Raw genomic sequence first — 14,836 nt, 5'->3', positions numbered from 1 at the left:
ACTGGATGTGGTGCTTATCTTCTGGAGTGGATTAAAACTTGATGTATAAGAAACCCACAAAGTTTTAGAAGCAAGTTTACTATCTTTACCTTTAAAGGATGGGAGCAGCACAAAATGTGAAGGTCTTTGACTCTTCAATCTTCCCTGCCCAGGGAACAGATGGAGAATGCTGTCTGTTTGAAAACATGGGCTACTTTCATGGAAAAGGGAGGGTCACACAGAACAAGAGGGCCAGAGCTGTGGAGAAGCCCACCAGGGAACGGTCTTTTTTGGAACAGTGACCTGTGCCCGAATTTCAGAACCTCTACGGATCAGAACTGCTATATAACTCCTGTTTACCTGGTTTTTGTGTGAGATGGCCATCCTATCTGTCTCATCACTGTGCGTGGGAAGCACCTGTCTCCTTCCCAGGTCTTTGTACCTGGAACTGACTTACATAGGGGGTCCAATGCAGTAGTAGGACATGGAGAAGCTACATAGAGAGAGTGTTCCACCTACGCCCAGACTCTTGGCCATGTTCACCACGCCATGTGAGTAATCCATCTTGGGCCCTCCAGATGAGGTGTGCTTCTGGCTGAATATTACAGTGACTCTAGTCACTTTGCCACACGTAGTTGAATTGCCTAGATGAGTTGTCTTTGAGCCTCTGACTAACACCAACCATTTTATAATGTAATGTTTATGACTTTATTTTTAGCCACCTAATTTAGGGAGTTGGCTACATAGCATATATAGGTTTTTTTTGTTTGTTTTGGTGCAACTGGGGTTTGAACTCAGGACTTCAGCATATAGTTTTACACTAACATTACCTCATACATGCCAGGAAAGTGCTCTACCACTGAGCCACAGCCACAGTCCCAATTAACATGACATCTGATGCTCAAGTTGTCACACATCTGACCAGTGGGAGTGCTTTTGGTTTGTCTGTTCTGGACTGACAGAATACTCCATAATCGCTGTTATAGTCTGCTCAGAGGGCTCATCAAAATGTCACAGACTAGGTGGCTTACACAATAGTTTATTTTCCCACAGCCCTGGAGGATAGAAGTCAAGGTCAAGGTCTGGCTCCTTTAGTTTCTGCTGAGGCCTTCATGGTTTGCGGGTGGCCATGTCTTTCTGTGTCCTCATATGCTCTCTTCTCTGTGCATGCACCCCCATCCCATATACCCTCTTCTTGTCAAGGACACCAGTCATATTGGATTTGGGCTCATGCTACAACCTCATTTTGCTTTAATTATCACTTTGGAAGCCTCCAAATACAATCATATTAAGGTTAGGGGTTCAACATAAGAATGTGGTGTGTGTGGGTGCCAAATTCAGTTCATAATAGTCATCTTTGTAAAAGCTATTGCAACCCATACCCTTGGTATTACATTTGTCATAGTTTACCTCTACTTACGTATAAGCTCCACAAATTATACCTTTTGCCTTAATTATCTTTTGAAGAAATTAAGACAAGGAAAAATTTTAAATATTTATCCACTTTCTATATTCAGGACTCATTTTTTAGTGGATGGCCAAGTTTGATTTTTTTCTTTCTACTGTAAGGACCTCTCTTCCTATTGTTTGTAGTCTTACTTTCTGGAAACAGAATCTCTAGTCTCTTTTGTCTGAAAGGAGCTTTTTACTTTGCCTTATTTTTTTATTTCTGAATATAGATTTTTGAACAAAACATTATTTCTTCCAGTACTGTAAAGATGTTCCCTTTTCTCCTGGCTTTCATAGTTTCTGAGAAAAGGTCTGATTTTTTTTTTCTTGCCATAATGGGGTCATTTGCTCTGGATCCTCTTGCTATCACTGATTTTCAGCAATTTGATTGACGTCTTGGTAGTGTCTGTATTCGGGATTTTGAGCTTATTTTATCTCCAGGTTCATAGTTTTCATCAAATTTTGAAAGTTTTAAACTGTTATTTTTCACATATTTTCTTCCTTTCTTGCTCTCGTGGGATTCTAAGTACACTAGTTATGCCACTAACTGATCAATGGTGCTTCGTTTTTCTAATTTTTTTTTTCCTCAACTCCATCTTTACATTCTCTGCTCTTTCCTTCCAAAGTGCCCAGTTAGTGTTAAGCCCATGCAGTGACCTTTCCTTTTAGGTAAGCTCTGAAGTTCTGTGTACAGGTGCTCATGGATTTACACGTTTATATCCTAATAAAGCCATCTGAAGTTGGAAGTATTTTAAATCACAACACATTTAGTACCTGCTGAACACCACAGCTTAACACAGCCTTCCTCAAACGCTCGTAATACTTAACATTAGCTGACAGATGGGCATCTTGAAGGAATACGTACCACATTGTCACCAGGCTGGGAAAGACCAAAATCTAAATTTCAAAGTAGTTTCTATTGATTATTACTTTTGCATTATTGTAAAGATGAAAAATTGTAAGTTGGACCATTGTGAGTCAGGGGCCACCTCTTTTTGAAAATTATTTTTATTAACATACACTGAGACGAGGTCTCATTGTAATAATCTCATAGATGTGTATGGTGTACTTTGAATAGCTCTCTTCACAGTTGTTTTTAACGTCTCCTTTTCCTAGGGTTCCCCATATTTTGTTTCTGTGTATAGCTATTTATAATGTCTGTCTTAAGCTCCCCTTTAAATTAATTCCATCATGGTTGCCACTTCTGACTTCTGGCTGATCTTTCTCAGAGTATGAGTTGTATTTTTTGCTTATTTTCCAGGAAGTTTTTGAGTGCCAAATATTCTCCCAATTTCAAAACATAGCAGGGCAAACTCCACTCAGATTCCTGAGGGTTGTCTGGGAACAACCCTCTGACAAAGCTTTGACCTCTGCCTTTCAGTAAGCATTAAAGCTTTCTATACCTGTCACTTTTTCTACAGTATTCTAACCTTGTATTTGCTTTCAAGTCTTTTAACTTTTATCCTCTCTCCGTTTGATGTGCTTTCAGTCACATCTCTTGTCCCCCAGGCCTTTTATCTATGAGATAATGTTGCCTTTCTTTTCAATATTACTTTTTTTCTCCTTTTATTGTTTTTCACATTTACTTACATGTGTATACACTGTTTGTGCCACCTCCCCTCCCCACTTCAGGCAGAACCTGTTCCGTCCTCTAGTCTACTCCAATAATATTACTCGAGTTCATGCAGGTCCTGTTATACATCTTCCTACTGCCCATTACTATAAGTTTTTGAATTGATTTTTATGAATATACTTACTAATTTTGTTAATATTTAATTCAAGTTGCAATATTTTGAATTGCTATCTTCCTCTGTATCTTTATTTTTCGGGGTGGTTCTACAGGTTTAAAAGTTAGTAAATTTGTATGGGGTTCAATTTTTTCCTCATGTAGTACAAAGCCTACACATGAACAATCCTACAGACAAGAATAAGAGGGATGTGTGTGTGTGTGTGTGACTACTTTTTAGCTCAGGAGCAGTGTTTTACTTGTAATGTGAAGAGCAACTTCCCTGCAAATGAAAAGTGCCTCTGTAGAGGTACCTGTCTCCTCTGGATTCTACATCTCCTCAAACAGGACCCTGACATTCATTAACTTTTTCCCTTTTTATAAATCAACCTCCCACTCCCCAGAACTAAATACACCTCTGCGGGACATTGTCTTCTCCCTCCTGAGCTAGTTTCTCAACCTCTTCACAACTGAGCATGGACAGACTTCGAGCCCTTGTTTCCTGTTCCTCAGCAGCCACAGGCATGGTTGGTTCTGTTGGTCATTCAGAATGAGACCTTCTGAATTAAGCTCACACTCTTCTACATGCCCCACTTCCAAACACTTGTTTTCTGGTGTAGTGTGAGGTGTGGGGGTCTTACATGCAATTCAAGGTTTCCTGCATTCTGAATATGTCCAATATGCTTAGCACCACCTCTGAGTGATTTTTTAAAAGCCATGAGCAAAATGGTTAAAATTTAGATGGTTGTCATTATTCTGCAAGACTGTTACATAGCAATGGTGAACAGTGATGCTTTACGCACCACACCCGTCAAGGTGTGTCCACACATCTTTCTCTGTGGAGCTCCCCCCTCCCCCCACAGAGAAGCTGTCTTTAATGCAAACACGAGATGGGGTAGTCACCACCAATTAAGATTCTCATCAGGAGACACTCCTATGAAGACATTTTTCTTTGTAGTCCTGACAAACCTACTTTTACTTCTTCTTTGTCCTTTCTTAATCAAAGCATTTTGAGCATTGCTATTCTTTCTGTTTTTGGTACCGGGGATTTGAATTTAGTGCTGTGCTTCATAGGCAGGTGCTCTACCATTTGTGCCATGTACCCAGTCCTTTTTGATTTACTTTTCAGACAGGGCCTCACTTTTTGCCTGGGGCTGCCTGCAACCATGATCCTCCTGGCTATACCTCTTTCCTAGCTGGGAATATAGATGTGTACCACCATGCCTTGCTTATTTGTTGAGATGAGGTCTCACTAACTTTGTGCCCAAGCTGGCCTCAAACTGTGACCTGACCCTCTTATCTCCACCTCCCTGGCAGTGGGATTATAGATGGAGCCACTGCCTTGGCCTTTTTTGGTTTTTTTTCTGAGACAGGTTTGAGGCCAGGTGGCTTCAAACTCTCAATCCTCATGCCTCAGTTTCCTAATTGGTAGGACTGCAGGCATGTACCACCACACCCAGCTTGAAGTCTTAAATGAGTATCAGAAGTATTATACTTTGCTGAGTTATTTTCATGTCTGAATGGCTGTAGTAACTTGGCACATTTTCTGACAAATGTAGAATAAAGTAAAACAACAATGCATACAGGCAGATGCTATTTTAGGAACTACCTTTGCTCAGGACAATGAACTGAAAGAGGCACAGCTGCACAGCATAAGCACGCTGCAATTCCTGAATGGTTCTGAGTGGGTTGAGAGACTGAAGCCTGAGTCCAGGGCCAACATTGTGCCAGCCGAGCTGTCAATTACAGGGGTCAGACCTGTATGTCTAGCAGGCAGCCCACTGCCCATGAGAAAAGTAGTTTCCCTCTTTGGTGAGAAGCATGTTGTTCCACCATCTTCTCCTCTCACCCACCTGTGTCTGCAGCGGGAGAACTTAAGTAAAGGCTCTTGTTCCAAAGTGAAACAGTTCCACTGTGAAACAATGGGAGGCCTGAGTTACTCACCATGTACATGGTGGAGAAAACTGAGCAGAAAGGATGCTCAGCTTTGAAAATGACCGTACTAAAAATGTGCACACATTTCCAAAAGACTAACAGGCATGTTTACATAGTCTGTGTTCAACTTTCCCGTTACATCAAAGGGCAACAGTTCAACCCTTCAGCTTAAGCTCAGGCATCAGAAGCATCTCCACCTCAAGAGATGTGTTTCTGACCCAGCACCAGCTCCTCTACCAACAGCTCCCAAAGGCAGGAAGTCGCTCCTTTGTCACCAACTATACTCACAAAACTATCTTTGGTAATCCCTTACCTTACTGAGTAGTTCAAAGGGATTTGGGGATGTATTCTTACTTTTTGCCGTTTTCTCAAGTTAGGTTTTTAATTTTCCATATGGATTTACTTCTCCTTTCATACCTAAATAACACACTGAAATCCCCAAATGACATATTATACCTTTTACTTTGTGCTGTAACCTGTCTTTCTCACCAACCTCGTTTTCAGTCAACAGATACAAATCAAACATTCTTTTTAGCTCTAGGATGATATTCCATTATATAGATGTACCACAATTTACTTACATAGGGATTAATAGGTTTTTCACTCCTGTAGATGTTTTGACAAGTGTCTGTCTACATATAATTTTTTTATTTTTTGTGTATACTGCTATTTTTACAATTTCTCAAAAGATGGGTTGTTTAGTGAAAGGCATGTGTTCAGTTTTAATACACCTAGGTAACGCAGCACCTGCATTTTGTCAACAACGTTTAGGCGTGCCAAACATTCTTGACATCTTCACTGGATGGATGCTGTCATTGCTTTTCAATTTATAACAGTCTCATGAAAAGTGGTATCACAGGCACACCTTGCAGATAATTGTGGGTTTGGTTCCAGGACACTGCACTAGCGTCACACAACGTTTTGGTTTCCTAGTGCCCAAAAACATTTTGTTTGCACTGCACTGCAGTTTATCAGTGTACAAAAGCATTCATCATCCAAAAAATACACACACCTTCAGCAAGCTGCTGACTTTTTTCTGCTCAAGGCCGAGCAGTGGTTGCTGAAGGCGAGATTGCTATGGCAATTTCTACTTCAAGATAATAACGAAGTTTGCGGTATGGCTTAACTTTTCCTCTCATGAAAGATTTCTTGGCAGCAATGCAACACTTTTTGATGGAATTTTTACTCAGAGAACCTTTACAATTGTCATCAAATCTCACCACCACTTTATCAACTAAGTTTATGTAACACGCTTAATCCTTTGTTGTCATTTCAACAAAGTTCATAGTCTCTTCACCAGGAGTAGACTTCATCTCAGGATCACTTTGCTCACCAGGCACAGTAACTCACATCTATAAGCTCAGTTACTTTAGGAGGTGGAGACTGAGGATCATGGTTGCAGGCCAGCCTGGGGAAAAAATTAGCAAGATTCCCATCTCAACAAATGAGACAGGCATGGTGGTACAAGTACATGGTGTAATCTCAGGTATGTGGGAGGCGTATGTATGAGGGTTACAGTCCTAGGCTGCACCTGGTGGGGAGAAATGAGACCCTTTGACCCTATCTAAAAAAAACCTAAAGAGTGTGGCCGGCACTGATATGGCTTGGGAAGACGCGGACCAGGTGAACTTCGCAGTACCGCGGTACCCCCACAGACAAGCCTGGGCCAGAGCAACATAGCCCCCTGGACAGACTGACCTCCACCCAGGAAAAAAAGAGAAACTGAGTAATAAGCAGTAAGAACAGTTAAGACACACTGGAAAGAGGGTGGGCCGCCCTGAGCGCTGAAGATTGGGGGAAGGGAATCCTTCCCGGGACTGTAAATAAACAAGCCGGGCTGGCCGGAGAGCCTCTGGCGGGAGCAGGGGCACGCGCCCAGCAACCAGGAGCGGGGATGCTTGTGATAGTGGAGGAGGGAGGAAAACTCCACAGGAGAGGAGGGAAGACCCACTTCCCACGTGAACTGTAAAGAAACATGGCGGCCGGCAGGAGCAGCAGCACCGCCCAGTAAGCAGGAGCAGGAAAGCTTCTGAAAGTGGCAGTGGGAGGAAAACTGCACAGGAGAGGGGGGAAGACCCACCTCCCACATGAACTGTAAATAAACACACAGGCCTGACAACGTGGGGGCAGTGTCACCTTTCCCAGTGCTTGGAAAGGGGAAAGCCTGTAGCAGAGGATCCCACACAGGAGAACTCTGAGCAAACAAAGCCTGTGGGACCAGGTGAGTGCTAAGCTCACCCCAGAGATCTGCATAAATGACGCCGCCAGCTACAGGCTGAGAGCAGCAGGCAGGCAAGCCACAGTTGCAGATACCACTCTCAGAACTGTCTCCAGACGCTTTTTTTTCTTTTTCTCCCTACCTTTGATGAGAGAACAACCGAATTACACCTGCAAGCTGAAAAACTTACTGAAACTGTATTGCATTTGAACTGGGGACACTTGGTGGGGCTTTTTTTGTGTCTGTGTGTGTGTGTGTGTGAGTGTGTAGTTTTGTTCTACTTTATGCATCCCCTTTGATGAGACAACTACAGAACAACATCTGAGGCACCAACTCCAGGACTGGAGATTGAGACGGACACCCAAATTATTAAGACTGAAACTGCATTGCATATAAACTTGGAAGTTTTTTGGTTTTTTTTTTTTTAATTTTCTATTTTCCATTTTATTTTAATTCAATTTTATATATAGATATTTCTTTCATTTACTTATTTTTTAATTTTTTATCTTTGATTTTCAATCCTCTCTCTCTCTAATGTCTATTCAGCTTACTGTCGATTAGTACACTAACACTCCCTGTTTATACCTTTGAAACTCTCTTGTCTGATACCTTGTTCTGCTTCCTCCCTCTTGTCTGTATATTTGTTTTCCCCTTTTCTTTAACTTCTTGCTTTCCATCTCACCTCACCCTTCCATTCTAAATATTACCACTGTTATTATTACAAGCTAGAAAATACTTAATTACACACAGTACAGGGACAGTAACAACACCAATGACAATGACAGGAAGACAGAAAAAACAGGGAAACCAGTTTCCCCACAGCAAAAAATTAGTACAGGAACCAGAGGGGAATGAAGAGAACAGATACTCAGATCCAGACTCCAACAAAATGAAGACAAACTACGCCAAAGGACCCAATGAAGCCCACAAGAATAATTTAAAAGAAGACATACTACAAGTACTCAATGAGAATTTTATAGAGATGATACTGGACAGGGTCAATCAAAACGTACATGAGACACTCAAGAAATTCAAAGACAATAAAAATAGAGAATTTGAAAAAGCAAAAGAAGAAATAAAGGAAACCATAGAAGCACTGTATAAACACCAAAGTGAAAGAGAGAACACAATGAATAAACGGATAAATGAACTCAGGACAAAAATAGACAACATTAAAGAAGAAAACTGCCAGGATATGGAAAGCCTCAGAAAAAAGAACGAAACAGAACTGCAAAACAAAACGGAAGGCCAATCCAGCAGAATGGAACAAACAAAAGTCAGAATCTCAGAACTTGAAGATGAAATGGTAATTAAAGGAAAAACTGAAGAACTATTAATTAAACAACTCAAGACCTGTGAAAAGAAAATGCAAGAACTCACTGACTCCATCAAAAGACCAAACTTGAGAATCATGGGCATCTAAGAAGGAGAAGAGGTGCAAGCGAAAGGAATGCGTAATATATTCAACAAAATAATAATGGAAAATTTCCCAAATCTACAAAAAGATATTCCCATACAAATGCAAGAGGCCTCCAGGACACCAAACAGACCAGATCAAAATAGAACTACTCCACGACATATCATCATTAAAACAACAAGTTCAGAAACTAAGGAAAGAATATTGAAGGCTGTAAGAGAGAAAAAACAAGTAACATACAAAGGTAAACCCATCAAAATCACAGCAGACTTCTCAACAGAAACATTAAAAGCAAGAAGAGCGTGGGGTGAGATCTTCCGGGCACTGAATGAAAATAACTTCAACCCCAGGATGCTCTACCCAGCAAAGCTACCATTCAAAATAGATGGAGCAATAAAAGTCTTCCATGATAAGCAGAAACTAAAACAATATGTGTCCACAAAGCCACCATTACAAAAGATTCTGCAAGGGATCCTGCACACAGAAAGTGACACCCAACTTAACCATGAAAAGGCAGGCAGCACCAAACCACAGGATAAGAAAAAGCAAGACAGTAGAGAGTAACATCAAGTTAGGTACACACAATCAAACCTTCAAACAACTAAGACAACTAAATGGCAGGAATCACCACATACCTATCAGTACTAACGCTTAATGTTAATGGACTTAATTCACCCATCAAAAGACACCATTTGACAAAATGGATTAAAAAAGAAGATCCAACAATTTGATGCTTACAGGAGACTCATCTCACCGACAGAAATAAGCATATGCTTAGGATGAAAGGCTGGAAGAAGATTTACCAAGCCAATGGCCCCCGAAAACAGGCAGGAGTAGCAATACTTATCTCTGACAAAGTAGACTTCAAACCTACATTGATCAAACGAGATAAAGAAGGACATTCCATACTAATAAAAGGGGAAATAGACCAAAAGGAAATAATAATCATCAATCTGTATGCACCCAATGTCAACGCACCCAATTTCATCAAACATACCCTGAAAGACCTAAAAGCATATATAAACGCCAACACAGTGGTTGTGGGAGACTCTAATACCCCATTATCATCAATAGATAGGTCATCCAAACAAAAACTCAATAAAGAAATCCAAGATCTAAAATATGCAATAGATCAAATGGACCTAGTAGATGTCTACAGAACATTTCATCCAACCTCTACACAATATACATTCTTCTCAGCAGCCCATAGAACCTTCTCCAAAATAGATCATATCCTAGGGCACAAAGCAAGCCTCAGCAAATATAAGAAAATAGAAATAATACCGTGCATAATATCTGACCACAATGCAGTAAAAGTAGAACTCAACAACAAAAGTAAAGACAAAAAACATGCAAACAGCTGGAAACTAAATAACTCATTACTTATTGAAGAATGGATCATTGATGCAATAAAAGAGGAAATTAAAAAGTTCCTGGAAGTCAATGAAAATGAAAACACAACCTACCGGAACCTATGGGACACAGCTAAGGCAATCTTGAGAAGAAAGTTTATAGCCATGAGTGCATATATTAAAAAGACTGAAATATCCCAAATCAATGACCTAATGATACATCACAAACTCCTAGAAAAACAAGAACAAGCAAATCCCAAAACAAATAGAAGGAGAGAAATAATAAAAATAAGAGCTGAAATCAACGAAATAGAAACCAAAAAAACCATACAAAAAATTAATGAAACAAAAAGCTGGTTCTTTGAAAAAATAAACAAGATTGATAGACCCCTGGCAAACCTGACTAAAATGAGGAGAGAAAAAACCCAAATTAGTAGAATTAGGAATGCAAAAGGGGAGATAACAGCAAACACCATGGAAGTCCAGGAAATCATCAGAGACTACTTTGAGAACCTATATTCAAATAAATTTGAAAATCTAAAAGAAATGGACAGATTTCTAGATACATATGATCATCCAAAACTGAACCAAGAGGAAATTAATCACCTGAATAGACCTATAACACAAAATGAAATTGAAGCAGCAATCAAGAGTCTCCCCAAAAAGAAAAGTCCAGGACCTGATGGATTCTCTACTGAATTCTATCAGACCTTTAAAGAAGAACTGATACCAACCCTCCTTAAACTGTTCCATGAAATAGAAAGGGAAGGAAAACTGCCAAACACATTTTATGAAGCCAGTATTACACTTATCCCAAAACCAGGCAAAGACACCTCCAAAAAGGAGAACTATAGGCCAATCTCCTTAATGAACATTGATGCAAAAATCCTCAACAAAATAATGGCAAACCGAATTCAGCAACACATCAAAAAGATTATTCACCACGACCAAGTAGGCTTCATCCCAGGGATGCAAGGATGGTTCAACATACGAAAATCAATAAACGTAATAAACCACATTAACAGAAGCAAAGACAAAAACCACTTGATCATCTCAATGGATGCAGAAAAAGCCTTTGATAAGAGCCAACATCATTTCATGATAAAAGCTCTAAGAAAGCTAGAAATAGAAGGAAAGTTCCTCAACATTATAAAAGCTATATTTGACAAACCTACAGCCAGCATTATACTTAACGGAGAAAAACTGAAACCATTCCCTCTGAAATCAGGAACCAGACAAGGATGCCCACTATCTCCACTCCTATTCAACATAGTACCGGAATTCCTAGCCAGAGCAATTAGGCAAGAAGAAGGAATAAAAGGAATACAAATAGGTAAAGAAACTGTCAAAATATCCCTATTTGCAGACGACATGATCCTATACCTTAAAGTCCCAAAAAACTCTACTCAGAAGCTTCTAGACATCATCAATAGCTATAGCAAGGTAGCAGGATATAAAATCAACATAGAAAAATCATTAGCATTTCTATACACTAACAATGAGCAAACAGAAAAAGAATGTATGAAAACAATTCCATTTACAATAGCCTCAAAAAAAATCAAATACCTAGGTGTAAACCTAACAAAAGATGTGAAAGACCTCTACAAGGAAAACTATACACTTCTGAAGAAAGAGATTGAGGAAGACTATAGAAAGTGGAGAGATCTTCCATGCTCATGGATTGGTAGAATCAACATAGTAAAAATGTCGATACTCCCAAAAGTAATCTACATGTTTAATGCAATTCCCATCAAAATTCTAATGACATTCATTAAAGAGATTGAAAAATCTACTGTTAAATTTATATGGAAACACAAGAGGCCACGAATAGCCAAGGCAATACTCAGTCAAAAGAACAATGCAGGAGGTATCACAATACCTGACTTCAAACTATATTACAAAGCAATAACAATAAAAACAGCATGGTAGTGGCACAAAAACAGACATGAAGACCAGTGGAACAGAATAGAGGACCCAGATATGAAGCCACACAACTATAAGCAACTTATCTTTGACAAAGGAGCTAAAAATATACGATGGAGAAATAGCAGCCTCTTCAACAAAAACTGCTGGGAAAACTGGTTAGCAGTCTGCAAAAAACTGAAACTAGATCCATGTATATCACCCTATACCAAGATTAACTCAAAATGGATCAAGGATCTTAATATCAGACCCCAAACTCTTAAGTTGATACAAGAAAGAGTAGGAAATACTCTGGAGTTAGTAGGTATAGGTAAGAACTTTGTCAATGAAACCACAGCAGCACAGCAACTAAGAGATAGCATAGATAAATGGGACCTCATAAAACTAAAAAGCGTCTGTTCATCAAAAGAAATGGTCTCTAAACTGAAGAGAACACCCACAGAGTGGGAGAAAATATTTGCCAACTATACATCAGACAAAGGACTGATAACCAGAATATACAGGGAACTTAAAAAACTAAATTCTCCCAAAACTAATGAACCAATAAAGAAATGAGCACGTGAACTAAACAGAACTTTCTCAAAAGAAGAAATTCAAATGGCCAGAAAACACATGAAAAAATGCTCACCATCTCTAGCAATAAAGGAAATGCAAATTAAAACCATACTAAGATTCCACCTCACCCCTGTTAGAATAGCCATCATCAGCAACACCACCAACAACAGGTGTTGGCGAGGATGCGGGGAAAAAGGAACCCTTTTACACTGTTGGTGGGAATGTAGACTGGTACAATCACTCTGGAAAAAAATTTGGAGGCTACTTAAAAAGCCGGACATCGATCTACCATTTGATCCAGCAATACCACTCTTGGGGATATACCCAAAAGACTGTTACTCCAGAGGCACCTGCACATCCATGTTTATTGCGGCACTATTCACAATAGCCAAGTTATGGAAACAGCCAAGATGCCCCACCACTGACGAATGGATTAAGAAAATGTGGTATCTATACACAATGGAATTTTATGCAGCCATGAAGAAGAACGAAATGTTATCATTCTCTGGTAAATGGATGGAATTGGAGAACATCATTCTGAGTGAGGTTAGCCTGGCCCAAAAGACCAAAAATCGTATGTTCTCCCTCATATGTGGACATTAGATCAAGGGCAAACACAACAAGGGGATTGGACTATGAGCACATGATAAAAGCGAGAGCACACAAGGGAGGGGTGAGGATAGGTAAGACACCTAAAAAACTAGCTAGCATTTGTTGCCCTTAATGCAGAGAAACTAAAGCAGATACCTTAAAGCAACTGAGGCCAATAGGAAAAGGGGACCAGGAACTAGAGAAAAGGTTAGATCAAAAGAATTAACCTAGAAGGTAACACCCACGCACAGGAAATCAATGTGAGTCAATGCCCTATATAGCTATCCTTATCTCAACCAGCAAAACCCCTTGTTCCTTCCTATTATTGCTTATACTCTCTCTACAACAAAATTAGAGATAAGGGCAAAATAGTTTCTGCTGGGTATTGAGGGGGGGGAGCGGGAGGGGGTGGAGTGGTTGGTAAGGGAGGGGGTGGGGGCAGGGGGGAGAAATGAACCAAGCCTTGTATGCACATATGAATAATAAAAAAAAAAAAAAAAAAAAACAGGTGTTGGCGAGGATGTGGGGGGCGGTGTGGCGGGGGGAAGGAACCCTCTTACCCTGTTGGTGGGAATGTAGACTAGTACAACCACTCTGGAAAAAAATTTGGAGGCTACTTAAAAAGCTGGACATCGATCTACCATTTGATCCAGCAATACCACTCTTGGGGATATACCCAAAAGACTGTTACTCCAGAGGCACCTGCACATCCATGTTTATTGCGGCACTATTCACAATAGCCAAGTTATGGAAACAGCCAAGATGCCCCACCACTGACGAATGGATTAAGAAAATGTGGTATCTATACACAATGGAATTTCGTGCAGCCATGAAGAAGAACGAAATGTTATCATTTGCTGGTAAATGGATGGAATTGGAGAACATCATTCTGAATGAGGTTAGCCTGGCCCAAAAGACCAAAAATCGTATGTTCTCCCTCATATGTGGACATTAGATCAAGGGCAAACACAACAAGGGGATTGGACTATGAGCACATGATAAAAGCGAGAGCACACAAGGAAGGGGTGAGGATAGGTAAGACACCTAAAAAACTAGCTAGCAATTGTTGCCCTTAACGCAGAGAAACTAAAGCAGATACCTTAAAGCAACTGAGGCCAATAGGAAAAGGGGAACAGGTACTAGAGAAAAGGTTAGATCAAAAAGAATTAACCTAGAAGGTAACACCCACGCACAGGAAATCAATGTGAGTCAATGCCCTGTATAGCTATCCTTATCTCAACTAGCAAAAACCCTTGTTCCTTCCTATTATTGCTTATACTCTCTCTACAACAAAATTAGAAATAAGGGCAAAATAGTTTCTGCTGGGTATTGAGGGGGGGAGAGGGAGGGGGTGGAGTGGGTGGTAAGGGAGGGGGTGGGGGCAGTGGGGAGAAATGAACCAAGCCTTGTATGCACATATGAATAATAAGAGAAAAATGAAAAAAATAAAAAAATTAAAAAAACCTAAAGAAAATGAGATGGAGGCATGGGAGAGAGGGAGGGAAAAGAATAGAAGGAGAAAAAAACCCCACTTTGCTCACCTATAAGAAGCAAGTCCTTATTGATTAAATTTTAAAGAAGTCAGTGACTTCTTTAAAAGGAGAGAGGTCCCTCTCTCTTTTTTTTTTTTTGGGCAGTAGTGGAGTTTGAACTCAGGGTTTTGAGCTTATTAGGCAGGTGTTCTACCACTT

Source organism: Castor canadensis, chromosome 16 (assembly GCF_047511655.1).
Source record: "Castor canadensis chromosome 16, mCasCan1.hap1v2, whole genome shotgun sequence".
NCBI lineage: Eukaryota > Metazoa > Chordata > Mammalia > Rodentia > Castoridae > Castor > Castor canadensis.
The sequence above is the reverse complement of the archived record's forward strand: the minus strand, read 5'-3'. Positions refer to the sequence as shown.